General features: G+C 46.3%; 2 protein-coding genes across 2 annotated transcripts in view; one reads left to right on the top strand and one right to left on the bottom strand.

Annotated features, from left to right (window-relative positions):
* LOC137522100 (glutamate receptor ionotropic, NMDA 2B) overlaps window positions 1-22,062 on the bottom strand; it is a 1,475,416-nt gene that overhangs the window by 967,563 nt on the left and 485,791 nt on the right. The window lies entirely within an intron of this gene.
* Window positions 318-22,062, top strand: part of LOC137521249 (ERV-BabFcenv provirus ancestral Env polyprotein-like) — a 356,923-nt gene continuing 335,178 nt past the window's right edge. Inside the window, exons 1-2 of the mRNA XM_068240239.1 lie at window positions 318-409; window positions 1,218-1,318. The gene's annotated coding sequence lies outside the window, so the exon portion shown is untranslated. The remainder of the gene's footprint in view (window positions 410-1,217; window positions 1,319-22,062) is intronic.

Below are 22,062 nucleotides of genomic sequence, written 5' to 3'. Positions count from 1 at the left end.
CTATTTATTTTGCTATATCCGATAAATAGCTCACATAATCTCTGTTTATGTGTAAATGTCCCATCCAGAAAAACTGCTGCCATATAGTATACCATTCAAGTTTTTCTAACATACTAAATGCTATCTAGTGGCTAAATTACATTACTAAGCCTAAACCCAGTCGCCCATAGGCTTTAGCAGATTGCTGGCAACTTCCATTACTACAGCCAGGCTGACCCCTCATCCAAGATGGCGCTGCCAGTACTTCCGGTGGGTGTCGCTGTGCAGAATGATGTCACTTCCGGTACCGCCTTATCATACGGCGAGCGTGCTAATCAGCGGCCGCCAGCCACATTGCAGGAGTTTACATAATGCACCTCTGCAAAGCGTCCTGCAGAGGCTCCTTTCGCCATATACTTTCAATTATTTGGTAAGTGATACTGCTCATTCTTGCTCCCATTGATTTCCGCATGTCTACTGCTCCCCCTACTGCCCATGTATAATCCTTATACCTAGCACATTGGAGCTATTGATTTTAACACTCTAGTGACCAGTATACTTTTTAGCATCAGCCAGCGCTGCCCATAGAGAACAGTGCTGCTATGCCTACATACTGTCCAACTGCTATGATTTTATCTCAAAGAGCGTGTGTGTGCGTGTGTGTGCGTGTGTGTGTGTGTGTGTGTGTGTGTGCGCGCGTGCGTGTGCGTGTGTGTGTGTCACATGTGTCGAGCTCCAGATCCATGCCAGTGTTTAGGATGGACTGAGAAAGAAAGGAATGTGTTCTACCACACCTTTCCTGATTCAGAACCATCAATTCATTTGAGCTGTATCAAAAATGTGTGAGGATCTCGGCCCTCGTAGGACCGGTTTGACATACCTGGTATATATCTATATCTATATATATATATATATATATATATATATATATATATATATATATATATATATATATATATATATATATATATATACACACACTTGTTCATCTAGTCATTTAACCTAATAACTTATGTGTATAAGAACATCATTATTAATCTAAGAATATAGGACCAACCAGGTCCCTAAATACCCTATCGCAAAAAAACACACCAAGAGCTGTTTGTTCATTTCTATTTTCATGCTGTATCAACATGTGTAAAATATGATTTATAATTAATTTTTATGTATTATTTTTTTATGTATTACTATATATGATGCGTATGTATGGCTATACTGAGGAGTGTTTGTTATTGTAGGCACTTGTACTGGCCTGAGGAAGCGGGCTCAGACCAGCGAAACGCGTTGCCTGTGCTTAATAAAAAATCTTTTGTATAATTACAGAGATTTCGTCATTGAGGTAAGCTACCTCATGTTATTTATCGTTTTTAAGCTGTTTTTAGATGCTTTTATCATCCCTAAGTGTGAGAAAACGCGGAAAAGCCGCCGCGTGTGTCAAGAGCAAGGCGGCTGATTCCACGTCCGACGCGGCGGTTTGCACGCATGGACACAAGTCTGGTAGTATGGTGGAATGCGGAAAGGCCGCCGCATGTCCTGACAGCAAAGCGGCTGTTTCCACGTCCAACGCAGCGGTTTGCATGCAGCAGCGTGCGCTTGGTGTGGCTGGGTCTGTTAGTGCACATAGGCAGATGGAGAGCTACGCGCGCGGGCCTGAACTCAGGACCTTTATACCAGCAGGGGAAGTGTCACCTGATCAGGAAGATCAGCTGATTTCTGCAGGACTCATGATTGGCTGAGTGGCTCGGGTGGGGCGGCAGAGTCCAGTTACATTATATTCTGCTGCTTGTCAGTTGCTGGTTGTCTGCCATTGCAAACACTTTTGTGGAAGCATTCAGACCTTAGTCAGATCTTTACAGTGTGTTGGAACCAGGGTGACCTGGGAATTCACACTTAGCCAGATTCTGTTGATAGCTTAAAATACTAATTGAATTGTATTATTTGTTAGACCAGTTCCAGGGTGTTAAGATCAAGGCCCTCACACCCCAGACTAGGAATACTGTGTATCTTCTGTGTATTTTCTAGCATAGTTCCAGGGTGTTGAGATCAAGGCCCTCACACCCAAGACTAGGGAACTGTATTGTCTTTATGTTATGTTCTAGCATAGTTCCAGGGTGTTGAGATCAAGGCCCTCACACCCAAGACTAGGGAACTGTGTTGTCCTTATGTTATGTTTTCAGACTAGTTCCAGGGTGTTGATGATCACAGACCTCACACCAAAGACTAGGGAATTGTATTATCATTTATGTTATATTCCAGACTAGATCCAGGGTGTTGTGACTACGGACCTCACACCCAAGACTAGGATTGTGCTACTACTGTATTACGTTAGCCCAGTTCAGGGCAAGAACTTATATTAGCAGCAGGGCTGTCTGCAATCCCAACCTCGGTCCCTCGCCCAGGGGTCCACAGGCTACAGGAATATCACCCGCAGTCAGGGGTGAATTCCTCAGGAGTTTTAGGCCGCCAGCTCCTCTGGTGGTCTTCACTCAGAGTTGTTACTGTTGCACCAAACACTTACACTCACTCAGGTGTCTAGAGGTTAGACGTGTCTGATTATTGACGATTCCGCAGATCCTCAATAATCGGGTATATCTGTATTCTTGGGGATACTGCGGATCGCCAAGGATCAGATTCTCTCTCTGGTTGCTGACACCGATCGTTACACTAAGGTGCCACTTTTCCCCATTTGTGATAAGTATATACCCCCGTATTTCTGCAATCCGAGGGGTGGAAACAGACCACCGTTGGTTTTTACCACGGTGGACACCTGTTTCTCTTGTTACTAAGAGAGCGACCACATCCAGGTCCTGCTTAGGACCACCCCGAGTGAAGTCAGGTTCATTGTCTCCACCTGCTTCCTGTGGTCGGTTGCCCCTTGCAACCCTCCTTTGTGAGTAGCATTTTTATCATCTATTTTTCACCTATTGTCTCATACATATTGCACTACTGGGCTCCCATTTTGTGTCTCCTGTATCTTTTCCCTAGGGTGCAGAGCCACCCCATTTCCTATTTCCACGTGGCTACCTATGAGTTACTGGGGGGAGGGGGGAGAGGTCTGGCTACCCATGAATTACTGGGGGGAGGAAGGAAAGGTCTGGCTACCTATGAGTTACTGGGGGTAGTAGGGACAGGTCTGGCTACCTATGAATTACTGGGGGGGGGGGGGTTAGGTCTGGCTACCTATATTTAATTGGAGTAAGCAGTGTAACAGAGGCGCCAAAAGTGTAAAAACAGGTAAAATGTTTAAAAGACAGGGAGGTAATAGGTGGACTTACCTCCCTGATGCAGACACAGGTAGAAGTCGAGTTTTCGACAAAAAAACGTTTCATTTACAAACTCCAATATTTTGCAACGCGTTTCGTGGGCTCAACCCACTTTATCAGGCTATAAAAGGAGCAATCAAAAACACTGTAAACAGAAGAAACAAAGCCGCTAAGTATTTTATTCTAATGGGTCCCTATAAAGGTAGTAATCTTGTTGCTTATAAATCAATATATATATGTATATCTACGCACAGACCTAGTGAGATCTCTTTCAGCACTCAAAGGACAAAAAAGCTTACAGAAAATATAAATATTGACAGATGTATACATACAGTAAAGATGGATATAGATCCCTCTCAATTCAGTGAGATATAGTGATGGAGAACAACTATGTTAGTGACAATAGTTCATGGTGGTAGAGCAGAAAGTAATTTTTGGTTGATAAAAAACAGCCTAATGCTGATGTGTAGTAAACTGGTAAAGTGGTAGTCAGACATCTCTAGTGAGAGCGCTGTGTGGAGTAAACAAGAGAAAAAAATCTTACCTGTGAGCAGCTGCAGTCAGTTTAGCGCCTCTGTGCCTTGCCGCTGCCTTACTGCTTGTATTATAGTGGGGCTAATAGATTAATTGGGGCTAATTAGCCAGATTGACAACAGATGTGGGCGCTCTGTTAAGCGTATTAGGGAGAGCGATGTTCGTAGGCGTCGCGTCTTGTACTGTCACGCGCCTGCGCAGGCTTGGACTGGAGTCCAAATTGTTATTGGCAGTATGAGTTGGGCGGGTGTGCGTACTTGCCCGCTCGCGCATGCGTACTAGAAAGCTGAGAGGGCGCTGTCGCCATGTTGATTTAGGGAAGAGCGCGGAGGCGCCGTTTCGCTCCATGGGATAAGTTTCAATAGGACTCGTGGGGTTAAGGGCAATAAAAAGGGTTATTTAAAACCCGAGGGGGATTTCAGGGGGAAGGAATAGTTTAGTATAAGGTATAGGTATGTTATATATAAACATGACAATGGGTGATTGTATAAGGACGCATTGTCATGGTAACAAGGGTGCTATAGTTATTGTTCTGATTAGAAAATAGTAATAATTAAATGGATACGAGGAACTATTAACCTAGGTATTATGTTCTTAGTGTCTTGTAGGGGCTGGGAGCTCCCTGAATACACCATAGTAGTATCTTATGCGGTTTACCTAAGATATATAAACATAGATTGTAAAAGATGCATAAAACAACATAAAATAACACGGTATTAAAAATGATATTTAAGCATAACGTTTAGAATAGACATATGCTATCTTGTCATAAAAACATATTCTCAGGCAAAATAAAAGTACAAGTAAAAATACAAGATAAAAGAGAGGACCAGTAAAATCAAGTCAGATTGTATGGTTTTGGATTGTTAATGTATTTTCTCCAGCTGCTCATTGAGGCCAGCTGGAGTGAGCGTTTTTAAAATTTGAATCCAGTACATTTCTTGTATCGTGGCGTGCATTAGGGATTTGCTCAATTAAAGTGATATTGAACAACGCTGGATTGCTGTGATGGTGTGTGGTGAAGTGTCGTGACACACTGTGTAGTGGATACTTTTTAAGAATATTTATTTTGTGCTGTCCAACCCTGGCCCGCACCATTTGTGTAGTGCGGCCTACGTATTGTGACCCGCAGGGGCAGGAGATAACATAAATGACGTTTCTGGATGTGCAGTTGATGTGACTATTGATGGAATATGTTTTATTGGTGGTATAGGATTTGTAGTGGTCCGTGGTACAGATGAACTGACAGGCTTGACACTTTTTGTTTGAGCAGGGGAAAGAGCCTGGTTGTTGTGGGGTTTGTGAGGTTCTTGTATTAGGGTCTGACGTTTCAATGGTGTTAACACGGCTAGGAGCTAATATGCTTTTTAAATTCGGAGCTCTTCTGAATGTTATAGATGGAGTTTTTGGCAGGAGAGGTAGTAGGTAGGGATCCCAAATCCTGACGGACAAATTCAGAACCAGAAAATACCCCAGCAAGCTAATTAAAAATGCCAGACAAAAGGCTACCCACTCATCCGCTAAATCTAAAATAAATACCAACACATCCCAAGATAATACCCCTAGATTCATAACGAAATTTAGTTCACAACATACCCAAATTAGGCAAATCCTCAACACCAGGTGGGAGATCTTACGCCAAGATCCCTACCTACTACCTCTCCTGCCAAAAACTCCATCTATAACATTCAAAAGAGCTCCGAATTTAAAAAGCATATTAGCTCCCAGCCGTGTTAACACCATTGAAACGTCAGACCCTAATACAAGAACCTCACAAACCCCACAACAACCAGGCTCTTTCCCCTGTTCAAACAAAAAGTGTCAGGCCTGTCAGTTCATCTGTACCACGGACCACTACAAATCCTATACCACCAATAAAACATATTCCATCAATAGTCACATCAACTGCACATCCAGAAACGTCATTTATGTTATCTCCTGCCCCTGCGGGTCACAATACGTAGGCCGCACTACACAAATGGTGCGGGCCAGGGTTGGACAGCACAAAAGAAATATTCTTAAAAAGTATCCACTACACAGTGTGTCACGACACTTCACCACACACCATCACAGCAATCCGGCGTTGTTCAATATCACTTTAATTGAGCAAATTCCTAATGCACGCCACGATACCTTTGAATTTTTAAAAAAACAAGAAATGTACTGGATTAAAATTTTAACCACTTCCGGATTCTCGGTGCGTATATATACGCCCCTGAATCCTGAAGTGTATACCATGGAAACGGCAGCTCGTACGAGCGGCCGTTCCATGTCAGCTCACGGAGGGTGTCTCCGTGAACACCCTGCGAGCCGATCGGCGGCTCGCAGGGTAAATGTAAACACACGGGGAAGATCTTCCCCGGTGTTTACATGTATACGGCGCTGCTGCGCAGCAGCGCCGTAGAGGAGATCGGCGATCCCCGGCCTCTGATTGGCCGGGGATCACTGGCATCTGATAGGCTAAAGCCTATCCCATCAGGCGCAGGACGGAAATCCGTCCTGCGACGCTCACAGGGGGAGGGAGAGGGAGGGAAGGGGAAGGAGGCCAGGAAGCGCCGCGGAGGGGGGCTTTGAAGAGCCCCCGCAAGCGCAAGCAGCCGGCGGCGATCAGACCCCCCCAGCAGGACATCCCCCTAGTGGGGAAAAAAGGGGGGAAGTCTGATCGCCCTGGCTGCTAGCTGATCTGTGCTGTGGGCTGGAGAGCCCACGCAGCACAGATCAGCACACAATTTCATGGTGTGGAAGTGGTTAAAAACGCTCACTCCAGCTGGCCTCAATGAGCAGCTGGAGAAAATACATTAACAATCCAAAACCATACAATCTGACTTGATTTTACTGGTCCTCTCTTTTATCTTGTATTTTTACTTGTACTTTTATTTTGCCTGAGAATATGTTTTTATGACAAGATAGCATATGTCTATTCTAAACGTTATGCTTAAATATCATTTTTAATACCGTGTTATTTTATGTTGTTTTATGCATCCTTTACAATCTATGTTTATATACCTTAGGTAAACCGCATAAGATACTACTATGGTGTATTCAGGGAGCTCCCAGCCCCTACAAGACACTAAGAACATAATACCTAGGTTAATAGTTCCTCATATCCATTTAATTATTACTATTTTCTAATCAGAACAATAACTATAGCACCCTTGTTACCATGACAATGCGTCCTTATACAATCACCCATTGTCATGTTTATATATAACATACCTATACCTTATACTAAACTATTCCTTCCCCCTGAAATCCCCCTCGGGTTTTAAATAACCCTTTTTATTGCCCTTAATCCCACGAGTCCTATTGAAACTTATCCCATGGAGCGAAACGGCGCCGCCGCGCTCTTCCCTAAATCAACATGGCGACAGCGCCCTCTCCGCTTTCTAGTACGCATGCGCGAGCGGGCAAGTACGCACACCCGCCCAACTCATACTGCCAATAACAATTTGGACTCCAGTCCAAGCCTGCGCAGACGCGTGACGTCACAAGACGCGACGCCTACGAACATCGCTCTCCCTAATACGCTTAACAGAGCGCCCACATCTGTTGTCAATCTGGCTAATTAGCCCCAATTAATCTATTAGCCCCACTATAATACAAGCAGTAAGGCAGCGGCAAGGCACAGAGGCGCTAAGCTGACTGCAGCTGCTCACAGGTAAGATTTTTTTCTCTTGTTTACTCCACACGGCGCTCTCACTAGAGATGTCTGACTACCACTTTACCAGTTTACTGCACATCAGCATTAGGCTGTTTTTTATCAACCAAAAATTACTTTCTGCTCTACCACCATGAACTATTGTCACTAATTAACATAGTTGTTCTCCATCACTATATCTCACTGAATTGAGAGGGATCTATATCCATCTTTACTGTATGTATACATCTGTCAATATTTATATTTTCTGTAAGCTTTATTGTCCTTTGAGTGCTGAATGAGATCTCACTAGGTCTGTGCGTAGATATACATATATATATTGATTTATAAGCAACAAGATTACTACCTTTATAGGGACCCATTAGAATGAAATACTCAGCGGCTTTGTTTCTTCTGTCTACAGTGTTTTTGATTGCTCCTTTTATAGCCTGATGAAGTGGGTTGAGCCCACGAAACGCGTTGCAAAATATTGGAGTTTGTAAATAAAACGTTTTTTTGTCGAAAACTCGACTTCTACCTGTGTCTGCATCAGGGAGGTAAGTCCACCTATTATCGCTCTGTCTTTTAAACATTTTACCTGTTTTTACACTTTTGGCGCCTCTGTTACACTGCTTACTATATTGTGTCCACCCCTGGGTGGAGGGGAATTGGCCCTTCTTCTTTCGAAATCTACAGAGAGCGACTTTCTAATCCTGAGCGGGGACAGGATTAATCTCCCCGCCTGCCTATACAGTGGTTGCCTGGAAGGTAACCCTGACTTGTGAATATCACTCCTATCAATTACTCACCTTTATTTACTGCCAGTACATACTACACCATATTGGGCTCTCGGGGTCTCCCTCCCCTTACTATATTTAATTGGAGGGAAAGGTCTGGCTACCTGTATTTATAAGTACATCAGATATACATGCATACAGATATATTATCAAATGTAGATGTATATCTATATTTATATATACTGCCACATCTTGCAGCCCTCCTGAAACTCCTAGCAGCTTTCTTCCATCCTTCTTGCATGGAAGCCGGCAATGTTACCTGACCTGCCTTGAGTCAAGTGATACGCCTGCTGCCGTGCACGGAGGTCGTCGGAAAGCTACTAGGAGCATGCTAGGAGCTTCAGGAAGGCTACAAAACGTCGCTGGAGGCTCGGTTAGTATTTTAAAGCCTGCAAACCAGTCCAAACTACCCCCCCCCCCCCCAAAAAAAAAAACTATAAGGGACACTGAGCAGGGGCACTGGGTATGCTTTTAAGTATACCCAAGTGTAAATGAAGAGTATACACTTACACTCCCTCTCTTAATCCCTCTCCATCCTGGGATGCCCGCTCTCAATGCTATTGAAACCATGGATCCTAGAAGTAGAGCTGTAACCTGAAAAATGATGTCTGCGGGTGCCAGACGGGCCGGTCTGAGTATTTCACAATCTGCTCAGTTACTGGGATTTTTATGCACAACCATTTCTAGGGTTTACAAAGAGTGGTGTGAAAATGGAAAAACATCCAGTATGTGGCAGTCCTGTGGGGGCGAAAATGCCTTGTTGATGGTAGAGGTCAGAGGAGAATGGGCAACATTGACAGAAATAACCACTCGGTACAACAGAGGTATACAGCAAAGCATTTATGAAGCCACAACACAAATAAAAAATAACTATTTACAAAAAAAAAAAGTTAGGCATCCCGTCTGCCGCCGGTGCCCTTTAGTTGGGCAATTTCTTCCTCCTGCCGGGCAGGTCTCTCCCTCAGCTCCAGAACCTGCTGTTGGAGGATCTGGAACTCCCCGCTTCTGCCTCCTCAGTCTTTTCCTCAGGCTCCTCACTTCTCTTCTCACTTGCAAGTGAGAAGATAGAGAAACTGTGGAAAGAATGGGGAAAATAGGTTAACCTGATTGATACAATGATTATACATTTTTCATGTAACCCCCCCCCCCCAAAAAAAAAAAAAATGTATAAAGCTTATACAATAACATTTTGGGCCCTGTTCCACTATAGAAGTGATGTGAAGATAGCCACCTCGCCGCATTGCATCACTTCTGCTGGCCTTCACATCACTTCTGCATCTCCCGATGCATAAGTAAATAGAGGAGATAGGACACGGATGCGGCCCTGCGAGAATCTGCAGCATGCTGCAGATTCTTGGATCAGTCTACACCGCTCCGCATAACCTGCACACAATAGAAACTATTCCATTGCCGTGCAATGGTTTCAGGACACCCGCGGTGTGCCGCATCGTACCGCATGGAAATGGACCATGACTTGAGTTAACCTAATATGAGATATTAATTATACAGTGCAAGATTTTTACCATATTGCAGGCTTCCAGTGCGCCTCCTGGCCACCCGTTGGCTGTGGTGTGAAGGCCCCGGAGAGGATGACAGGGAGCTGGGTCTGGTAGCGCGGCATGGCTGTTGGTCCCGGGGTTGTGGTGGAGCATTTCCAGCTGTAATCAAGAAAAATAAATTATGTAATCTGAACTAAATAGGTCATATAAAATGGGTAAAAAAGTATTAACTTTTTACTCAAACTACAATTATTTTGATTTGTATTTGAAAATAATGTTTCAAAAACCCCTTAAATGTGGCAAAAAAAAAAAAAAAAAACTTACCTGGGGCTTTTACCAGCCTCCTGAAAATGACCTGAGCCTGTGCAGGACAGTGACGGGTTCGAGGACGCGCAGTGGCTCGAAAACAACACTCAGACGTGGCAGGGGACTAAAGGATTGTCAAGTACTGGGCCGGCACCGTGCGTCTTCAAGAGGTTGGTAGAAGCTCCAGTTAAGTGAATATTTTTTATTGGTGTCACAGTAAAATTTCACTTTAAAGGGAAACCAGAGATTAAATAAACTAAAAGATTTACACACACATGGGGCTTCCTCCAGCCCCATGGGGACAGATCGCTTCTACGAGACGCCATCCTCAGTCTTCTGCACCTGGTCCAGTTACTTGGGCCCATCACGGAAAGTCTGGCGTAGGACAATTGCGCTCTTGGCGTATCTCTGGGGAGATACGTATTGGCGCGCAGTTGATTTGCACAGACTTACTGCGACTGTCCGAAGTAACGGGACCCAGTGCAGAAGATGGAGAAGACTGAGGACGGTGGCGTGGGAGCGATCCGTGCCCATGGGGCAGTAGGAAGCCACAGGTGTGTCTAAATCACACAGAAAAGATATCAAAGGAGTGGCTTTGAGACAACTCTGTGTATGCCCTTGAGTGGCCCAGCAAGAGCATAAACATCAATAAAATTTAATAACTGGCGAGATCTTAAAATGGCTGTGCACCAGAGCCGAATCATCCACGAGGCAAACCTAGGCAGTTGCATAGGGCCTGGAGAAGATCTAGGGTCCTGATTGATAATAGCTCCTATCAAATCTTTCTAAAAAAGCCTGGTGATCGATCATCAATGGTTATCAAAAACTAACAATTAGCAAATACTGCACAAATATCATCACTATGCCCACACGGGAGCACAAACAAATATTTTTTTAACCCCTTTTGGAATAAGCCCCTAACAAAACAAAATGTGGGAAAAGTGCTGCACTGTGAATACCTTACGGATATATACTTTAACTGTACATACTGCACAACTCTATAGTATTCAGTACATGGAATTTTTTTGGGGATAAATACATACAGCATATAAAACCCAAGATAGACATACATAAACAAATAGTTTGCTGACTTACATCCCATTTCTGCCACCACCCGCTTCAGCAGATCCTGGTCCCTCCGTTTCAGGTCACTCCACATGACCTGGACCTGCTTGGGGATTAGTACCCTCCGGAACTCGGTCCGCAGTATCCCCTGCACACTCCTGACCACCACTTTCTTCGATGCAGGGTGGAGAGGTCATAGCAGCCTCTGGTAAATTGCTGTAAAAGAAATATTACAGTATTAATGACCACTGTATTATACATTAATTAAGAATCTTCTTACTTACAGCATAATGTTAAAGATTATAATATTATTCATAATGACAGTGTTCAAAAATTGTGGGAACCAACCAACTATGATTCGGACAGATACTAGGGATCAACGATGACTACAAGAGGATATAAGTGCCACCTATAACTGCTGACAGATATTGCTAGCTACAACTACATCCTTTCATTTCATGTGTGATTTGACTGACAGAGAAGATTCTGTGACAGTAGGCCTCAAATATATAATTGAATGAAAATGTGAAGGGTGAGCGGGACCACAAGGATCTGACTGAATTACCACCCCACTAGAATTATCTGGGGAAAAGCTGCACCATTTATGTGAATTGTCTGTGGAAACGTACGTTGACGTATTATATGTATTTTCCAGTGAAAAGCTGCTGCATTACATGTCTTCCTGACTGAAGGGGTCTGCCTGCTGTCCCTGCAAGGCCGGGCCGAGGCATAGGCTGGAGAGGCTCCAGCCTCAGGGCGCAGTGTAGGAGGGGACGCACAATTCATTCAGCTGTCATTCCTAATTGTGTTTGAAGCAGAAAGATATAAGAAAAGGAGATACATAGCAGTGACTGCAAGCCAGATAACTAGATATTAAGGTGTTGGAGAGGTTGTGGGCCCTGTGGCCCTCTTAGTCTAATAGCAATCAGTGTGTGATGACTGGGGTGGGAGGGATGCAGGGGCGCATTTTGGTGTCTCAGCCTTGGGTGCTGGTGGACCTTGTCCCAGCTCTGTGTCCATGTCCCTTGTTTGTGGGTGGGGGGGTGGCACATTGTGTAATTACCTTTAGGGTCTCTTGCCTGTGTTTTGGTAGAAAACTAAGGCCCACTGTCTTTGCCTTACACTGTTACATTACAATTAGCTCCGCCCACATCTTTTCATGGTCACACCCATCAGGGGGCGCACTTGGGCACTTCAGCCTCTGTTGGTGGCGGACCTTGTCCCCGGCCCTGGTTAACAGTACTATCTCTATGTATAAAATACTAGTGTCCCTGCAACCTGTCCCTGTGTCAGAGCTTTTGTGCTACTGCGCATGTCCTGCACCGACACAGCCGTTGGGGCAGGACGGGGAAGGAGGCAGGATGGCCGAGAGGGTGCTCGCAGGCTCGGACAGGCCCACCAGGAGCTCGGATTTTCCCGGTGGGCCTCCGGGCCCTGGGGACCCTAGTGCTGAAAAGGAGGGGGGCACAATGCAGGAAGGGCCCCCCTTTCGCGCTCCTCCCTCCAGAATTGCAGCCAGCAGCGGGGAACGTCTTGCCGCAGAGAGAGCGATAGCTCTCCGTGCCGCTGGTCTGGTCTTTTGCACTGCACTGTCCAATCACGCTCTCACAGTACTTCCTGTGAGAGCGTGATTGGACAGTGCAGTGCAGGAGACCAGCAGCGGCACGCAGACCTATCTGTCTCTAACGGTAAGTGATTCCCGCTCGCTGCCATTGCTGGCTGGCTGCAATTTTGGAGGTGGAAGGGGGGCCACAGGTGAGGGAGGGGGGAGGCTTCCCCCCTCCCCGCTGCTCTGTGCCACTTTTCCCCCTTTCTGCGCTGTACCCCCCTACCTTTTAGCACAGGGGCCCCCAGGGATTGCATTTTTTGTGGAAATCGGCCGACAATCCGATTGCATTTTTTGTGGAAATCGGCCGACAATCTGATTGCATTTTGTGTGGAAATCGGCCGACAATCTGATTGCATTTTGTGTGGAAATCGGCCGACAATCTGATTGCATTTTGTGTGGAAATCAGCCGACAATTTGATTGCATTTTGTCAGCTAGTTACAACAATATAGTTGCATCATATCACTAACACTCTGCAGAAAACAGTGTGTATGTGTCTCTCTCTCTACTATTAACAGTACTGGTACAAGAAAAGTTAAAGAGATAAACTAAAATCAATTCTCTACAACACCTATGATATCCTTTTAGATGAGACATATAAAGATTAAAGAAATGCAGTCACAAAAAGTACCCCCAAAAATATGCATTTTGTTAAAATAGAAGATTGCTTACCTCAATGAGCATTCTTTTCATCACCTGTGGCATTTTTGGAGGCATTGTTGCAGACGGCAGACTCGGCAGTGCTGTCCAATACGTACGGTCTGCACGTGCTTGCCAGGTTTGGACAACTTCCTGTTATTTTTTGTACGCATCCGCCAATCAGAAACGTGTTTGTGCCGTACGCGTGGTTTTACGTACCCGGTACATGCAGACTTATTTCTGCATGACAACTAGCCATTCCGCATAGAAACGGGTAACGCATGTGCAGTACTACTTGAGTTAATGTGGAAAGGATTCCGCATGGGAGCATGGGCTTACGCCTACGTTTACTACGCGTTATTGCGTATTTCAACGCGTACTTGCGTAGGCGCTATCGTAGCGTAGTTCCTGCAACGTAGACGTATTTGTACTACACGTAGTTGCGGAAAACTACGCATAGTTCCAGCGTAGCGAAGTTGGCTCACTACGACCATCCCTGGTCAAGGAACAGGTAGTCAGGAACAGGTAGTCAGGAATAGGGGTAGCAAGAAACAGGTAGTCAGGAACAGGGGTAGTCAGGAACGGGAAGTCAGGAATAGGGGTAGTCAGGAATAGGGGTAGGAAGGAAAAGGTAGTCAGGAATAGGGGTAGCAAGGAACATGTCATCAGGAACAGGGGTAGTCATGAACAGGGGTAGTCAGGAACAGGGGTAGCAAGGAACAGGTAGTCAGGAATGGGGTAGTCAGTCAGGAACAGGTAGTCAGTCAGGAACAGGTACACAGTCAGGAACAGGTAGTCAGTGTCATGACATGACATGAGGATTGTCCATAAACAGTGAGCAGACCTGGAATCTAATGACGAACACTTTATTCTGAAGCATTGTCAGCAAAGTTACATCCATACAGTAGCATACAGCTGTCACCTAGCTGACTCACACCAAAACTGACTGTGTCTCCCTCTCCACCAGACATGTATCAGCTTGTCAACAAACAGACTGTCACGGACGGTTGCGGGGCCGCAGACGCGTCCTGGAACCGCCCGTGAAGAAAAAGCGATCGCACTCGATTCTCTGCATCGATTGCGCTTCAGATCGATAGAATCTGGATTGATTGTATAGGAGCAGCTGAGTCTTTTCTCAGCAGAGAGATAGCATCAGCTTAACTGCAGGATGGCTCTTTTGATATGCTAATGAGCCTGGGCCAGGCCTGTGTCCCTGAGGATGTTTGTTCTCAATTACCTCCATTTGGTGGTTCTTTTCATACAGGGAGATCCCAGGAAGCTAGTCACAGCTTGACACCAGCCAGCCTGGCTCCAGCCTTACCAGGAAGAAATGAATGTCCTATATAATCTTTTGCCCATTTACAGAATACAATAAATAGGGTAGTTATGAGAGCGGTATCATTGGATCCGTAGGGTCATGCTGAATCTCTTGATGCCAGTCGAGAGGGGCCCCTACAACCCAGGTATGAATCTTCTCAGGAACCTGATCCGCTGCACTAGCCATGTCTGATATCATATTTATCGGTAGGTTCTGGGGATCGATAATATGTAATTATTATTTGTGTGCCGGCCGCGTAGGTCGGTCAAGGGAAATGTCAGTGTTATGAGGCTGGTAAAAGCCCCTGCCCAGTTGTGATTACCATAGTCCGGCCTGGGGGCCGACTCTGGAAGCCCGCCTCTGAACTCAGCTCCATTAAAAGTGAATGAGCTGCCTGGGCAACTGAGTCCTCCCATTCCATCCATATGAGAACATTCTGCTGCCAGCCAGAGGACACATGGCTGGCGGCCATCTTGCAGAACTTTGAATTAAGCTCTGAAACAAAGGGCACATGGCTAGCGGCCATCTTGATTGGCCATTTTCTGTAACCTGGAACAAAGAATTCTGCTGAACTTGAAACCAAGGACTTGATGATTTTCCCACAAAAGGACATATTTCCACAAACCCTAAGTATTTTCTCCCTTTTATTTTTTATACTGGCTATTACTGTTTCAATAATTGTTGATTTTAATAATTGTCTGTATATATAAATTTATTTATATTGCCGTGAATAAACGACTTTATCAAAGTCATTCACTGTCCGCTACCCTGCTTATCAGCCGCACCACTGAACCAGACCTCTGGAAAGACGCTACTACTATTGTTTGTTGTTGGCTAGACAGAATAGAGTGTGTTTAACCGTTTTTATTCGCAGGACTAGTCAGTCAGCGGGCTCCTCGGGCCCATGGTAACCGAGGTGGTGGCAGTTACACCCTGAATCGTGTGTGAGTTGTAATTACCCGTATCTCACAGGCACCCTTCTGGTTTGCCTGCGGCTAATTCCCAACGGTTCCTGCGCATTGACTGCAAACAGAATTCGCACGATCCGTGCGCTGGCACCGTTTGGAAGGCCATTTGCAGTCAGCCACCAGGGCTTCCTGTGACACAGACCTCAAATCTTATCAAGTGATAAGGACAAGGCCAGTCTGCTAACACACAACAGAACAATAGTGTATTCCCCACCTGACTCCAGTAAAGGCTGGTATGTTTTGCTTTATATATTTTGTCCCTGCATTGTTTGTTTGCTGTCACTGGACCCTGCATTGATTGTGTTAAGGCTCGTACCAGGAGCGTAGCAATAGGGGGTGCAAAGGTAGCCACCGCATCAGGGCCCTTGGGCCAGAGGGGCCCCCAAGGGCCCTCCCTCAACTACAATATTAGCTCTCTATTGGTCCTGTGCTCATAATAATCACTTCCACAGATACTTTGAATAGCAGTAATCATTAACAAACTGTTCCCCATCCCCCTTCTTGCACCTCTGACGCTGTAGTTGCCATTGGCAGGTTTTGGTGTGACATATCAATTGTTATGTATAGAGTGCTTGGGGGGGGGGGGGGGGCATTGTAAAACTTGCATCAGGGCCCACAACTCCTTAGCTACGCCACTGTCTCGTACACACGTCTGACTGAAGGTAACGACAGGTCCGTCGTCACCTACCGCTGGACGGGTTTTCAGCAGACAGTACAGCGTGTGTACAGTCTGTCAACGGACTGATAAGGCTGTTCAGAAACAGATCAATGCAGGGTCCAGTCACAGCAAACAAACAATGCAGGGATAAAATATATGAAGCAAAACATAGTTATTATATATCATACATCACAGTCAGGAATGGGGTAGCCAGGAACAGGTAGTCAGCAACAGGTAGTCAGGGATGGGGTAGCCAGGAACAGGCAGTCAGTAACAGGTAGTCAGTCAGAAACAGGTAGCCAGGAATGGGGTAGTCAGGAACAGGTAGTCAGTCAGGAACAGGTAGTCAGTCAGGAACAAGTAGTCAGGAATGGGGTAGCCAGGAACAGGTAGTCAGTCAGGAACAGGTAGCCAGTCAGGAACAGGTAGCCAGGAACAGGTAGTAAGGAATGGGGTAGCCAGGAACAGGTAGTCAGCCAGGAACAGGTCGTCAGGAATGGGGTAGCCAGGAACAGTTAGTCAGTCAGGAACAGGTAGCCAGGAACAGGTAGTCAGGAACAGTTAGTCAGGAATGGGGCAGTCAGGAACAGGTAGTCAGTCAGGAACGGGGTAGCCAGGAACAGGTAGTCAGTCAGGAACCGGTAGTCAGGAACAGGTAGTCAGTCAGGAACAGGTAGCCAGGGACAGGTCATCAGGAATGGGGTAGCCAGGAACAGGTAGCCAGGAACAGGTAGTCAGTCAGGAATGGGGTAGCCAGGAACAGGTAGTCAGGTATGGGGTTGCCAGGAACAGGTAGTCAGTAATAGGTGTAGTCAGTCAGGAATGGGGTAGTCAGGAATGGGGTAGCCTATTATTCCCCCCCACCCTTTACCTATTTTGCCGCCTGGTCCTCTCTGATCAGATCCCCCCCCCCTCCTGCTGCCCGGCGGCTCAGCTGTCACACCGCATACCAATAGTGACATCATGCAAGTAAGTAGCCAGCAGCGAGGAAATGTCCAATCACGGCGCTGCTCGTATACAGGAAGTGATGTTTACTTCCTGTATATGAACAGTGCTACGACTGGACATTTCCTGGCTACTTGCATGATGTCACCGCTGGTATGCGGTGTGACAGCTGAGCTGCCGGACAGGAGGGGGATCTGATCGAAGGCAGGAGGGGACCAGGTGGCACATTTGAATAGCGAGGGAAGGGGGCGGGGGGTGCAGCCGCCAGCAGCAGAGCGAGGCCCCCGCAGTGTGAGAACCCAAGCGGGGGCGTGCCTCGCCTGGCCCTGTATGCTGGCGGCGCCCCTGGTAAAGCAGACGTGTGTCAAATGGTGTATGCAGTGCATGAGGCATCAAGTTGCTGGGCCATGTGGTCAACACAGCTGGAAGATACACTCAGAAAGCACGACTAACCCATTAACACTACAATTCAATCGTTAAGTAACGATATGAGGGATAACAGTAAAACAAAGGAGTGCATAAATATGTACAGTGTTAGTTAGTGCTTGACATGTTTTATCTGAATAAGATTTCATCAGGTGCTAGATAAAGTGCTAATAGACATAAAGGTAAGACCCCCACCACATAAATTTCCCCCATATGCAATGCTCAGTACAGAGCTGAAGCACCCATAGCAAATGAGGTTTAAATAGGTAGCCAATGCCGTCTCACCCACCAGGCAGCTATAAATTCCTGCCTGGAGCGGCAGGAGGAGCCAGGAGCGCTGTTGAGAGTTGAGAGAATAAATGCCTCTCAGCCCACTTAGGTTTCAGTTTAAACAGCAGCAGCTAACAGCAGCGCCTGACTGGACTCATAACTGGATTCACTGACTGATTAATTCAGTTCCTGCAGCTCAATGATTCAAAGAACCACAGTACTGAGTCAGTGAGAGAAGGCTCGGAGTACAGCATCAGCTTCTGAGTCCTGACTCTTCACTCTGATTCACTGATTCATTCAGTTCCTCTCTCTCTGCTACTAGTAACTGAGTGGATGTAGAGACTGAGCATAGCAGGATTAGCAGCCAGACATGGACTGCCCCCCAGGCTTTTATTCAGTGATTTAGGGATGGTCTGGTGTATTCAGGTTTGTTGTTGTACAGTGATGTGAAATACTAGGCTAGCTGATAAAAGTGCAATTAGAGGACAGGCAAGTTGGTAAATATACACAGCATGATGCAGAACTTGCCTGGAGGGTCCCTGGGAAAACATCTGTCTTGTCTCTCCCCATTGTTATAATGACTGCATGTGCAGATATGGTGTTAAACAGGTTGAAAAGTTTTGACAGTCTCTAGACTCCAGGAGGACTCCTTTTTGACTTGTATGAGAGACCGGCAGTGACAGGAATCCTATTACTGGCAACTAGTCTCTGTGTAATATGGGACTGCAATACAGATTAGCTCTCTGCTCCATCTCCTGCTATTCTCCTTTAGACTGTAAGCTCGCAAGGGCAGGGCTCTCTCCCCCTTTTGTGTCTTGGAAATCATTATACATTTTATTCATCATGTTGTTTTTATCACTGTCATTACCACTTCTGTATTTTGTATTCTGTATGCTGTATCATTTTTTTGTATTTTGTCACTAATTATGTATCTTGTAAATATTAGTGTACACCAGTGTCTGTATTATGTACCCCATGTTTGTTTCTCACTTTGTACAGCGCCACGGAATATGTTGGCGCTTTATAAATCAATAATAATAATAATTCTCAGTCTTTCCTCTCTCTGGGCTAGTGCATGACAAAATCGCAATAGCAATCGCTAGCAATTTGCAAATTCGACTTGACAATTTGGGCTGAGGCTGCCATGATAATGGGCCTTAAGTCTATGTTTCCCCACAGGCCAAAAGGTCCCAGTCCTCCCCTGGTAGCAGCATAGTGTGTGTGTACAGTGTGTATAGTGTGTATCTACTGTGTGTGTGTGTGTGTGTGTGTGTGTGTGTGTGTGTGTATAGTGTATATCTACTGTGTGTGTGTGTGTGTGTGTGTGTGTGTGTATAGTGTATAGTGTGTGTGTGTGTGTGTATAGTGTATATCGTGTGCGTGTGTATAGTGTATATCGTGTGTGTGTGTGTGTGTGTGTGTGTGTGTACTGTGTGTGTGCACTGTGTATAATGTGTGTGTGTGTGTGTGTACTGTGTATAGTGTGTGTGTTGTGTGTACTGTGTGCACTGTGTATAATGTGTGTGTGTGTGTGTGTGTGTGTGTGTGTGTGTGTGTGTGTGTGTGTGTGTGTACTGTGTATAGTGTGTATGTTGTGTATGTTGTGTGTACTGTGTGCATGTGTATATTGTGTGTGTGTGTGTGTGTGTGCGTATGCCGCAATAAGTATATTTTATGGTGAAACACTCTGCTGCATTACAACTATTTTGTGGTGAACCCATGCCACAATAAGTGTAATTTCTGGTGAAACACAGCTGTATTATGACTTTCGGGGGTCTTGGGGGGTGGGGTTCACCACAGGGGTGGGGGTATGGGGCTGGGGGGCAATCACGGGGGGGGGGGGCGCACCACAGGGTTTCTCGCCTGGAGTGACAAAATGGCTAGAGACGCCCCTGTAGGTAGCAACCATAAATTCACTCCTCAATGGGTGTGTCAAGAACTGCCCCCACATATGGATGAGCGGCAGCTTGTATAATAAAACTGTAGAGAACATGGGATAGCTGAGACTGGACTAGACGGGTTAACAAAGGCTGTGGTACTGGCAGTGTTTTCTGTGTTACAGATGCTGTGAGGGGATCAGCTTACCTTATTGAAGATGCTGTTGGGATGCAGAGGTGGAGCTGTGAGCCAATCAACTGCAGCTTGAAGAGGATTGGAGAAGGTGTTTTACCTCCAGTGGGGAATAGCCAATCAGCTGTCTGGCAGGTGTCCATAAAAAGTATTCCTGTCAGAGGTTCATGACACTTGAGAATGGAGCTGATCAACTGTCTGTAGTTCAGGTTTCTCTGTCCTGGAAGTTCATCTGCCTTTCCTTGCCTGTCTCTGACCGTCTCTTCCTGCCCTGTGAATATGGAGCGTGTTTTGAGGGATCTCCAGCTGCGAGCACGATCTCAGGATGGAGATCGGATCCTGTCTGCTATTGCTTGCCGCCATGCCTCCGGTTCCTGGATCTGTGGACCTACCGATCTACCCCTTCCCCCCTCCTGCTGCCCAGCCAACTGTTCCTGCTGGGATCCCTGTGCCCATTGCGGTTCCTTTGCCGCAGGATCAAACCAAAATCCAAATCCAAATCCAAAAAAGCTTTATTGGCAGGACCAAAAACATTTAGCATTGCTAAAGCAAAACAAAGCATTAACACGGGAGGGGGGATTGTGGGAATAAGGGAAGGATATAGGGGGTTGAGGTATATAGTCCATAGGTGTGTGGAGGATGTAAGGGACAGCATGGGGGACTGGGATATACAGTCCATAGGGGGGTATTGGGGGAATACAGTCTATGTGGTATCATGATACTCTCAGTTGGTGGCAGGCAGTGATATATCGGGCAGCTATTTGCACGGTTGTTTCCTCCTCCCCCAGTAGGATGTAGAGTTTCCTCTCCTCATCTGTGGAGGTAAAATCCTGGATGTGGGCGGAGAGTCTCTGGAAGTGGACAGTCCTCACAGGTGCGTATTTGCTGCAGTGTAGCAGGAAGTGGGCCTCATCCTCCAGGACCCCCTGGTCTGCACAGTCTCTCCTCCCGGGGCTCCCATGTCTGTCTGTGGCGCCCTGTCTCTATCTCCAGGCTGTGGGCACTCAGACGGTACAGGCTCAGGGTCTGTCTGTCTTTGTGGTGGTGTAGCCTCTCCAGATATGGAGCCATTATGTACTCCCTCTGTAGTGATTGGTAGACAGTGAGTTTCTGGGAGTTCTTTATGTCACTTCTCCATTCCTCTATGTATCGTTCCTTGCAGCTTTCTATAGTCCCTTTTATTTGGGCTTTTGTCAGCCTGTGTTGGTGGCCTTGGCTGGGCTGGTTGCTGATGCTTTGCTTGAGAGCGCGTGGTATGGCCTCGCCCCCCTGGCTCAGTGAGGTTTTATGGTGGTAAGTGCTGGGGCTGCTGCTCTGTATATGTGCCCAGTATGAGAGCGCCCTCTGCTGAATAGTCAGCCATAGTAGGAATCTACCTAGCTCTGCCCGGCAAGCTGAGTTAGAGGTGCTGCGATGGACTTGGAGAAGATACTTGCAGAACTCTAGATGGAAGATTTCTGTTGGGATGGAGTCCCATTTTGATTGGTCAGGGTAGGTGACCGGGCCCCATACCTCACTGCTATAGAGCAGGATTGGGGTGATGATGCTGTCAAATATCTTTACCCAGACTCTCTCACTGATGGTTTTAGGTGGTAAAGCTGTCTTCCGATGGCATAAAATGTTCTGCAGGCTTTTTCTTTTAGGTCCTTTACTGCCGGTTTAAAGCTCCCTGATTGGTTGATCTCCAGCCCCAGGTAGGTGTAGCTGTTAGTGGACACCAGTGGGGAACCATTTAATATAAATGAGGTGGTGGGTTTTTTTTATTTACATTCTTGCTCTGGAACACCATCACTTTCGTCTTCTTTGGGTTGATGGCCAGTGCCCATGTGGTGCAGAAACTCTCCAATACTGCCAAGCTATCTTGTAGCCCTTTCTCTGTTGGAGAGAGCAGCACAAGGTCATCTGCATACAGCAGGAACTTCACCTGACGGTCATGCAGGAGGAAGCCTGGTGCTGGGGAGGATTCCAGGGCTACAGCCAGTTGGTTAATGTATATGTATACATGGGCGTTTCTAGGGTCCTTGGAGATCGGGGGCACCTGTGGGCACCAGGCGGGGAGGTATAGGCAAAAAGTGGGTGTG

This window comes from Hyperolius riggenbachi, chromosome 6, assembly GCF_040937935.1.
Source record: "Hyperolius riggenbachi isolate aHypRig1 chromosome 6, aHypRig1.pri, whole genome shotgun sequence".
Lineage (NCBI taxonomy): Eukaryota > Metazoa > Chordata > Amphibia > Anura > Hyperoliidae > Hyperolius > Hyperolius riggenbachi.
Note: the sequence above shows the minus strand (reverse complement) of the source record. Positions and strands in the feature narration are given on the sequence as shown.